The sequence below is a fragment of the Festucalex cinctus genome, chromosome 1, assembly GCF_051991245.1.
Source record: "Festucalex cinctus isolate MCC-2025b chromosome 1, RoL_Fcin_1.0, whole genome shotgun sequence".
NCBI lineage: Eukaryota > Metazoa > Chordata > Actinopteri > Syngnathiformes > Syngnathidae > Festucalex > Festucalex cinctus.
In genome coordinates, this window is record NC_135411.1 from 40368686 (window position 1) to 40376904 (window position 8219).

Genomic DNA, 8219 nt, shown 5'->3' on the forward strand with positions numbered 1-8219 from the left:
TCGTACCATCCACGCCATTCACCGGGGTAGGATTAAGACTGGCCTCCCCAGAACGATACTCCGGTGAACCCGGACGCTGTCAGACTTTCCTCACGGAATGCGACATTCATTTCGAACAATTACCACAGGCATTTCCCACAGCCCGGTCCCGAGTGGCCTTCATGGTGTCTCACCTGACGGGACGGGCCAAAACCTGGGCGACCGCGGAATGGGCCAGGGGTTCCTCGGTCTGTCAAAGCGTACAGGACTTTCAAGTCGCTTTGCGTCAAGTCTTCAACCCCGAGAACAATGACCGAGAGAAGGCACGAGCGTTGAGCCGGCTCCAACAAGGCAAAGAACCTGTCAGCGATTACGCAATTCGCTTTCGAACGTTGGCAACGAACAGTGGCTGGAACGCCATAGCTCTTCATGACCATTTCTTGAAAGGACTCTCACCTGCCATTCAAGAACTTCTGATCCCCGTAGAACTCCCCACGGACTTGGACGCTTTGATCTCCCTCGCCATCCGCACAGATCATCGTCGCCAGGAGCTGGCTAAGATCGGCGGACCTCGAAGGAGGGAGGAACCCACCCCCTGGTCACGGCCACCGGAGGCCGGAAGGCCGCAACCCATCCTTCCTTCCCGACCTGAACCAGGAGAGGTGGGCCTCGCCAGAGACGAACCCATGCAACTGGGAAGGGCTCGGCTTTCGCCTGAGGAGAGACAGCGCCGCCGCCGAGAGGGCCGTTGCTACTATTGTGGTGGTCTTGGACACTTGGTGGGATCCTGCACCATGAAGGGCAGCTCACCGGTGAGTTCTCCGTCACCCCGATCCGCCAAGAACCACAGGCTCACGCAAATGCAGATAACCCACCACAATGTCACCACAAATCTGTCAGCCCTCATCGACTCTGGTTCCGACGAAAGCCTCATGGACTGGGAGCTCGTAAGGCAACTACGAGCCTCTACCGAACCCCTTTCCTCGACCATCCAGGCTAGAGCGCTGAACGGCAAAGAACTCTTCAAGATCACCCACATCACTGAACCTCTGGGAGTCCGAATTGGACAGCACTGCGAGACTCTCCGCTTCCACGTTTTCCACGCTTCATCTCCCACTTTGGTTCTGGGTCACCCTTGGCTGCGTCTACACAACCCCAGAATTGACTGGAACTCGGGAACCATTCTGGAGTGGGGAAAAGAATGCAACACTCACGGATTGGAACAACCCGCACCCCGGAACACCACAGCCCAGGTCCACCAGGTGACTCTCGCCTCACCTGCTCAAGAGGAATACCCGAACCTGCACACTGTTCCCTCCTGTTACCACCACCTGCGGGAGGTATTCAGCAAAACCAAGGCCATGACTCTTCCTCCCCACCGACCGTATGACTGCCCTATTGACCTGATTCCCGGATCAACCATCCCCAAGGGCAGACTGTACTCGGTCTCAGGACCCGAACGCCAGGCCATGAACACTTACATAGACGACTCCTTGAAAGCCGGCCTCATCCGACCGTCTTCCTCGCCTGCGGGAGCAGGCTTCTTTTTTGTGAGCAAGAAGGATGGATCCCTACGCCCATGTATTGACTACAGCCCCTTGAATGACATCACAGTTAAAAATCGATACCCACTGCCATTGATGTCTTCGGTTTTCGACCAGTTGCAACAAGCCAAAATATTCACAAAGCTCGACCTCCGAAACGCTTATCACCTCATCCGAATCCGCGATGGGGATGAATGGAAGACAGGATTCAACACCCCCCGGGGACATTACGAGTACCTCGTTATGCCTTTCGGACTCACCAATGCACCAGCAGTATTCCAGGCCATGATTAATCATCATGATCCACCACATATTACGGTTTTATGGTTTCCCTCTACACATCGTCTCTGACCGTGGACCACAGTTTGTCTCCCGCTTCTGGACTCAGTTTTGTAAAGCCTTAGGTGCCAAAGCCAACCTGACGTCTGGATACCACCCTGAGGCCAATGGACAGGCAGAACGGCTAAATCAGCAGCTCGAAACCGGCCTCCGATGCCTTGTCTCCCAGAACCCAACCACCTGGAGCAAGTATCTGGTATGGGTCGAGCTCGCACACAACTCATTGCCCACATCTGCCACAGGTCTTACCCCGTTTAAATGCGTCCACGGCTACGATCCACCATTCTTCGCTGAACTGGAGGAGGAGACAACGGTCCCCTCGGTCCAGGCCATGATCCGTCGGTGCCACAAAGTCTGGTCGGCGGCCCGGACGGCGCTTCAACGCCAGGGAGACCGGGTGAAGAGGGCCGCCGACCGGAAAAGGAGACCGGCACCCGAATATCGCCCAGGCCAGCGGGTGTGGCTATCAGCCAAACACCTCCGACTCAAGGTACCATGTCCAAAGCTGGCCCCGCGATTTGTGGGGCCTTTCCCAGTAACCAAGTCCAAAGGGCCTGCCGCCGTTCGACTCCGTCTGCCACGATCCCTCAGAGTTCATCCTACATTCCACGTCAGCCAAGTCAAGCCTGTCCACGAAAGCCCACTGGTGCCCTCCGAATCCAACCCGCCCCCCCCAGAGATGATTGAAGGCGGCCCCGTTTACAAGGTCAGAAAACTTTTAGATGTTCGTAATCGGGGCCGCGGGAGGCAATACCTTGTCGACTGGGAGGGGTACGGCCCGGAGGAAAGACAATGGGTCCCCTCCCGGTTCATCGTTGATCCCTCCCTCATTGACGACTTTTACGCTGAGCACCCTGACATTCCTGGGCCGTCAAGAGCCGGCCGTTGAGGGTGGGGTACTGTCACGCCGCCACCGGTGTGACGGCCCATGCTTTTGTTTTATTATCCATGTTTCCTGTTTTACTTTGAAAAATCTAACTCTCATCTCACCCCAGGTCACTTGCCCTTCCTGCCGCTCCATAATTACCGGTCCCCGCCCTTGATTATCACCACCTGCCACCAATCACCTACAGCAATAAAAGCCACCTGCATTCTCCCCTCCGTTGCCGAAGTGTCACACACAGTCAGTGCATGGAAGCGTCCCACAGTCCTTATGTCCTCGTTCATGTTGCCAAGTGTTTTTGCCTTGTTTTTGTGCTTTTTCCTCCCCAGTGGAGCGCCTTTTGTTACCCCTTTTGCCTTGTGCCCTTTTTCCTCCCTAGCGGAGCGCCTTTCGTTGTCCCCAGTACCTTTTGCCTGTTTTTTCCTCCCTAGTGGAGCGCTTTTTGTTCTCCACTTTTTTGCTTCCCTGTTCTCCTCTCAGCTTGAGAGGAGACACCTGTTGGCCGGAAATAAACCTGCTGCCTTGGTGGCCTACCTTACGCCTGCGTCTGAGTCCTACCTTACCTCGTCGTGTCAGTGCTAGATTTAACACTCTGTGTTAATCTAACTATGGCCTCAATTTCCCATTCAAAATGATTGAAGAGGATAAGCCATTTGAAAATGTGTGAAATTATAGCCCTGAAATTTACGCTGAAGGTAGTAGAAATTGGCTTTAAGGTTGGCTTGAAAAAGCTTTGTGAATTAACAATGAAAAATGAAAATGCCAACCGAAAAGGTCAAAATGATGGCAAATAGTAACACTGCACTACCACTAGAATGAGCGAATAAGCTGGTCACTTTTCATGATGTGCAAGTGCGAGGCAATCGGCAGGTGTTCTATTTTGAGTTTCTTTTAACAGCGCAATGCTTTTCTTTATGAGTTGTCTGCTCACGCAACATGTGGTAAGAGAAAATATGATATAGGCCTGTATCATTTGTGACGGCTGAATGAGCATAATGGCCGCGCTCAGCCTATTCAGTGGACCAGTACACAGACGTGAGGCTGGCAGTGTAAGGACACTAAGTCATCCCTCGCCAGCTGCGATCCGCTGTGATATCTCAGTGTTATTGTCCATGTCAAGGTTATAAAGAGGAGTTTAGGTCACAGGCAAAAAAAAACAAACAAAAACAAAACAACGATGTGTGCAGTGTTGTCATCTCATGAAGGTGAATATTATTGTACTGGTATGGCGGAGGGAGAGAAGGGAGAAGAAATAATATGGCTGCATAAGCTGATAGACCATGAAAAGCACCTTTCACAGGTGTAGAAAAACAAGCAGTGGATCCAATGTGACCTCACCGCACAAATATATTAAGATATGTGTTGCAGGAGAGAAACAAGGTTAGAGATGTTACAGTTAAAGATGGCTGACTAGAAAACAGTGTGACAAGGGAAATAGAATTTTTAGAAACCTGACTATAAGTGTATTGTTTGCCCTTTTGGGCACATGCATTTGTGCTGACTTAATGCAATGATGGCTGACGTTACTGTAAAATACATTGTTGAGGGAATGCTGAGGGAGTTAAAAATGCAGACTAATATTGTGCTGCAACAAAAATGCTTTGCATTTTAATGCTGTTTAACAGCAGCACCATCCATTTTCGATACTGCTTGTGCTTATTTAGGTGACAGGTGAGCTTGAGCTTATCCCAGCTGACTTTGGGCAAGAGGCAGGGTACACTCGACTGGTTGACAGCCAGCGGCAGGGCACATGTACTGTCAACAAACCACCATTAACACTCACATTCACATTTCTGTTCAAACAAGTCATTTTTACATTTTCAATGTGTGTCACCAATAACGTGTAAAAGAACCGCGATGATGAGTTCACGCCCTCTTGCAATTTGTGAAAACAAAAAAAACTGTTAAATGGGAGTCACCTGCCACCGTTTTAAATTAGCGCTGATTAACCTCAAATGAAGTTCAAGTGTTCTAGTAGGCTTTTGCTGACAATGATGGTCGCATCTTGCAGCACAAGCTGTGGTCGGCAGAGAGATTCCACAGCATCAGAGGGATCTCATTCTTAAGTCAGCCAGGAAAGGGGTACAAAAGCATTTCAAAGGAATTCAATATGCTAAGGAACACATTGAAGGCAGCCATCATCAAGTGGAGAAAATATGACACAACAGCGACATTGCCATAAATTGTACATCTCTTTAAAATCAATGAAAAGAAAACCGGTCAGCCAAGACTACCGAGACAAACGGCAACATTTGAAGGGGTTGCAGGAATTTATGGCAAGTACTGGCTGTTTAGTCCAATTGTCAACAATCTCCCGACTTCTTCATACTGTATGGCTGGGCTGGGATGAAAGGTTTATCTTGGAAAGAAAAACATCCAAGCCTGGCTAAAGTTTTCCCAAACACGTGGAGAAATGTGTTGTGCTCTGATGAAACCAAGGTTGGACTTTTTTGGCCATGATTCCAAAAGTATGTTTGGGGTAAACACCAAAAGAATGTCATAAGTGAGGAATGGTTGCGGCAGCATCATGCTTTGGGCTGTTTTGATTCTGCTGGACCTGGGGCCATAGTCAAGGTGAAGGTAATGAATGAACTGTTCCAAATAGCAGTGTTAGCGACAACCTTCAGGCTTCTGCTAGGAAGCTGAAGATCAACTTCGTCTTTTTGCATGATGACCCACATTGAAGCATGCATCCAAATCAACAAAAGAATATATATGTCTATATATGTGAAATATGTGATATGTGATATATGTAATATATATTAATATATATGTCATATGTCTTTTTCAATGCCAATCTGCAGATTTTTTTTACGCTTTCTCTTTTTTTCGAGTTTCACGGTTTTCCAGTTTCAACTTGCTGGGTTTCACTGACAGGAGGGATTCTTTATCATCATTAGTGTTAATTTTGTCTGCCATTTTTTAATTTAGGCTCAGTTTTCATCCAATTTCAGTTAGTCAACCTCATCCCGTTGTATTTAGTTCATTTTTAGTCGACTCAAGCATTTTAGTCTTTATCTTAGTCCAAGAAAACATACACTTATTTATCTAGTTTTAGTCAATAAAAACTGTCAGCATTTTAGTCTAGTTTTAGTTCGGACAACCATTTTACCCATGTACTTTTTGTCAGCTGATTATATTGAACCTTTTCATCTAAAACTATTTAACATAAACATTTCTCTCATCTTTTTGAGGAAAAACAACTTGGCACACAATTCCAGTGCTACTATGGCTCCATGCTACGAGCTAGTAAGTTAGCCAGCATTAGTTAGCTGTCGGATTAGCATTATTGTTGGAATGTTATAGCTGTTGGATTCATGTTGCATTATTACTCCAATGTACTTTTTATTTTTATTTATTTTTTTTTTTTTACCTTTTACCGTGAATCCACCTCCTGTCTGTCCCATGTGTTTGTGCTGTCTGTCACATGACAGTCTAACAGACGTGACAGATTAGCAGAGACAAGATTTGACAAAATCATATCATTTTCATCTCATTTTTGTTCATAAATTAAAATATTCATAGATTTTAGTTCAGCTTTTATTATGTGAAGGACATTTTCGTCTTGTCTTCATTAGTCAATGAAAATGCATACCGATTTCGTAACAGTTGTTTATTATGACAATTTTAGTCGAATCTAGTTTTAGTCCTCGACAGGGCGCCACGCAGTGATACGAACGAACAGAAAAGTAGTGCCCGGCGGTAATGGCGTCCGACTTTATTCAGAAAAGAGTATTGTGATGCAAATGTATCACTCTTTTGAACACAAATTGTTTTTAGAAGAAAAACGCTTTATTTCCGTGACCCCAGCCAGCTTGCTGGACTATTTTCCTCTCGTCCAACGCCGGACCAGAACTCGTGTCACCGAACGCTGTCAGGAGTAAGTCAGTGCTGATCGCACACACGGGAGGTGAGGATGAAATTGAGATTCATGTTAAGAAAGCCGAACGATCCCTTTAAGTTATGACAAAAGAAACAGACAAAATAAAACGTTTTCAGTTGATAAAACGTGAACAAAAGAGACACGTCAGGGCTCTTGTTGTTTGTTTTTACCTCAAGGGGACGCCAAATCTTTCAACAGAGCTCAAGAAGAAGCCAAGAGCAGTTGATGCCTTGTTATTGTTACCTGCACCCAGGTACATTATCTGGAATGTAAGGCAAGGCAAGTTTATTTGTATAGGCAACTCAATGTGCTTTACACAAGGAAAGACAACACATAAGCATCAAGAAACAGTAGTTAACATTCAGAAGAAGAAAAATAAATGAAAATAGGTTACAAAATTTACTAAAAAGAACATACAACAACAATCTTAAAACATTATTCAACAAACTTAAAAATATTTAACATAAGGAAGTTTAAAATAATAATAATAATAATAATAATAATAATAATAATAATAATAATAATAATAATAATAATAATAATAATAATAATAAAAACACTTAATTAAAGCTGTTTAAAAGTCCCTAATCAAAGGTATAAGAAAAAAGCAAAGTTTTTAACCTGGATTTGAAAGCATTTACACTCGGGGCTGACTTCACTTCTGTTGGTAGTCTATTCCATCTGTGTGCAGCATAATAGCTAAATGCAGCTTCACCATGTTTGCTTCGAACTCTGGGTTCCACTAGTTGGTCCAAGTCTGTATATCTCAGAGCCCTGCTGGGTTTGTACTCAATCAGCATTTCTTGGATATATTCAGGACCCAAACCATTTAGTGATTTATAGACGAGTAGCAGAACTTTAAATTCGATTCTACAGCTGACAGGGAGCCAGTGTAAATCCTTAAGTACTGGAGTAATATGTTCTGATCTTTTTGTTTTGGTCAGAACTCGAGCTGCAGCGTTCTGAATGAGCTGCAATTGTCTCATGTTCTTTTGAGAGAGTCCAGTCAGAAGACCGTTACAGTAATCTAGTCTGCTGGAGATAAAAGCATGGATAAGCTTCTCTTGGTCTGCTTGAAGCATGCAGTCCTTCAGTCTGGATATGTTTTTCAGCTGGTAAAAGGCTGTTTTAGTGATGAATTTAATATGATTGCTGAAGGTCAGGTCTGAGTCTATTAGTACCCCAAGATTTCGAACTTGGTCTTTAGTTTCTAAAGACAGTGACTCAAGCTGTTTTTTAACAGCAATCCTCTTTTCTTTATTGCCGAAAACAATGAGCTCCGTTTTGTTTTCGTTCAGCTGAAGGAAATTTTGGTTCATCCAGTTGTTAACTTGCTCTAGAGAATGACACAATGCGTTACTAGAACTGCTGTCATTTGGGGACATTGATAAATACAGTTGTGTGTCATCTGCATAACTATGATAGTCAACATCGGTGTTCTGAAGCATTTGACCCAAAGGTAACAGATACAGACTGAACAACAGGGGTCCAAGGACTGACCCTTGAGGGACCCCACATGTCATGGCCTTTTGATAAGATTCAAAATTTCCAATAGTCACAAAGTAACTCCTTTCCTCCAAATAGGGCCTGA